This window comes from Colobus angolensis, unplaced genomic scaffold (assembly GCF_000951035.1).
Source record: "Colobus angolensis palliatus isolate OR3802 unplaced genomic scaffold, Cang.pa_1.0 Scaffold57, whole genome shotgun sequence".
Classification (NCBI taxonomy): domain Eukaryota; kingdom Metazoa; phylum Chordata; class Mammalia; order Primates; family Cercopithecidae; genus Colobus; species Colobus angolensis.
In genome coordinates, this window is record NW_012119265.1 from 7,249,537 (window position 1) to 7,252,749 (window position 3,213).

Sequence of the window (3,213 nt, forward strand, 5' to 3'; positions counted from 1 at the left end):
TGTGAAACCTCTTGATTTCTTAGATGGTGGCTCAATTTTCTTGAAAACACTAGGTGAGCTAAATAAAGCTGACAGTCCACCAGTTTTCAATGCTCCTCTGTGCAGAGTGAATGGTATCTCCCCTAAATGTAGTATTAGACTGCCACTCACAAGCCACAATTTGCAATTGCAATAGAGGCACAAACTGACAGAGATCTCCTGCTTTACTATGTACACACAGCTGAACTCTTGAGCTGTAGAGAACAACTAATTCTACAGGAAAAAGTGTAAGGCTAATCTGAGCCACCCAGGGATGGCAGCAGGGGCCTTCACGGCTAGCTGCTGGCCTGTAGGTGCTAAATTGCAGACTGCTCCTACAGGAAGCCTTCCGGGCCTGGGAGGCCTTTATCTGGCTCAAAAGCTAGGGCTGCTTCTCGAAGGACTTTCAAATGCTCCTCAGCAGCTGACAGTGACTGGTCAATCCAGTCCAGGCAGGCATTCTTTGTCACCAGCACCAGATGACTGACAAGACAGGAGCAGAGCAGTCGTCCCTGCATCCAGGAGCTTGGGGTCCAATGGAGGGTACATCAACTTCACAACATCATCCACCCTGGGGCTGTTCCACTTGGCCGCCACAATGATGTTGCTAACAATGGCTGAAGTCTTCATCTTGGCCCCAGAACCCATTGTCATGGCAACAAGCTTCTCTGTCAGTGTGTGACAAATCTTCAAGATGGCAATGCAGTGGGACATGAGACCTGAGGCATCTTTGATCCAGTCTTTGTTCTCCAGAATGGTCTCAATGTGGGGGCTGGTGATAACAACATCATCCAGTTCTAACTCAGAGGGCTCGGACTGGGTCACCATGGCACCGATGAGGTCCATAATGGGCTTAGAATCATAGCGCTGCAGCAGGTCTCGGGGCTGGTAGTAGCGCTGCCTGCAACCCAGCCCCAAGACTGCAAACGAAGCCAGAAAGATAGTGAACAGCACACCTATGGCAACAATCACCATGGTCTCCATGCTTCCGGGGAGCTCCTGACTCAGTCTCATTCACATCCTCCTCATAGGCTAAAGCTGCTGGAAGTGGCAAATTGGGGGAAGAGGATGGCAGGAGCTAGGTTCCTCCATGACACCTCCGGAGACCTGAGGGCCTCAAGTGGCAGCTCCGGGGCATATCCTGCTGTGCTCCCACGATGGCCCCGCAGATGGCAAAGTCAGCGGTATTATTTTCTTTTAATTCCTTTGTTAGAGCTCTTAAATTTCATCCAGTAAATGGTACATTATTTGAGCTTTTTTTTGTATGTTATAATATTTATGAACCATTACTCCAGATAAAGGAAAGAAAGCCTTACCAAGGCCCATTAGATGCTTCGCAGTACTCCAGAGACAGCACAGTAGGCAAAAAAGAATTGTGGTAGGTTAAATATGGATCCAAGCTCAGTGTCTCTATTTACCATTGGAGTGATTCTGGTGAATTTCTTAATCCCTATAAGCCTCAGTTTTTCACCTATGAAATGGGATAATATTATCTAGCCTATAAAGTTTTTGTGGCGACAGAGTGAGACTCCGTCTCAAAAAAAAAAAAAAAAGAAAAAAGAAATAATATGTATAAGTTAACTGGCATGTATTAGGTGCTCAAGAAGCTGAACAATAATCACTGTTGTTTCTAAGATAATTATTATCACTACTATTAATCCCTCATTATTTATTAATGCCCCTATATCTCTATGGATCTATTTAGATGTATAGCCATGAGGTCTTACTAACTAAATGATAATCATAGATATATTCCTTGTTATTACTTTTTTTTCAGGTGAATTTAAATATTTTTCTAACTTTCTACTTTCATGAAAGTTAAATTAACCCTCTCTGGGTGCAAGTATATATTCTACCTTAAGTAGATATTTCTTACCAAGCATTTAATGCATTAAATTTCAACTTTAAATATTAAACATTTCAAACTGTAAACATTAATTTCAAACTTTAAACGTTAATAAATTTGACCATAAACCTCTCTTAATTTGAAAATTTTGAACTTTGAGGTGTTAATATACATTTTCTTGGCCCTGCCACCAGCTGAGATGCCTAGCTTCCTCTTTGGCATATGACTACTGTATTTCTATGGCAACTGCCTTAGCATTTTGCAAGGGTCAAAAGAACCCATTCTGATATGTTAAAGGCAAAAAACAGCGACAGTCATTTAACATCAATTTTAGTCTTATCTCTAATGTTACCCTTCTATTCAAACACTTCCTTGAATTAACTCCATACTAGATTTTGAAAACAAGTCATTTCCTGTTTCATTTTATTCCCTTTTCTTAGAAAGTCACCTCTCTTTTTTTCCCCTATTGAAATTCTATCCGCCTTTGCAGGGAGAGCTACAATGTCATTTTCCTGGAGGCCCATTCCACTATTACACAAGACAGGTTCCCTACCTTTGTAACATTGAGGTTTGCCTGCTAATTAGACTCTTAGCTCAAATATATTTAGGGTGGTGAGTCATTTGTGCACTTTGTTCTTCCAGAGAAAAACATTGTTGTCTGCATGTCTTTATGTGTGCATAGTGCGTGAGAGAGTCCTTTACAATCATAAATCCTCAATTTAGGTTAATTGAAAGAATAAATAAATAATGAATGATTTGTTTGGAAATAAAACAAACACTGGCTGGGGTAGCAGGGAAGCTATAAAAGACTAGGTTGGAGACCTAGTCTGGTTGCCTGTTACATACGTGGCTTGGGAAAATAATTTAACCTCTCTGAACTCAGTTTCTTCATCTGTAAAAACACAAGTGATCCTGCCTCCGTCCTTTCCCTGTGTAATTAGGGGATAGTTGTGGGAACCAAATAAAGAAATGCATGCACACTGTCAATGCTAACCTGAGGTATTAAGTTCCAAGACAGCTGGACAACTCAGTTAACATTAGATACTTTTAATAGCCAACTTTACACGCTATTATCTCACCCCATTAAGAATATGTTATCAAGCTGTTTTGATATTACACAGCAAAGATGATTCATTTACTCCCTCATCTGTTTTTCTGTTCATCCATTCATTCACTAAAATTTATTGAGTGCCTACTACATACCAGCTACCATACTAGGCACTCAGGCTGTGAAGATGACAAGGCAGATGTAGTCCCCTGCTCTGAAGGACCTTACATTCTTGTAAGGGAGCACTGAAATAGGTCTACAAACAAATGAGCCCACAAATAAGATAATTTTAGACGAGGAT

General features: G+C 40.9%; 1 pseudogene across 1 annotated transcript; it reads right to left on the reverse strand.

Moving 5' to 3' along the window:
• Positions 1–335: 335 nt before the first annotated feature.
• Positions 336–1,196, reverse strand: LOC105526028 (annotated as a pseudogene). Its single transcript, XR_001004008.1, has one exon. The product of XR_001004008.1 is annotated as a transmembrane protein 98 pseudogene (transcript).
• Positions 1,197–3,213: the final 2,017 nt, after the last annotated feature.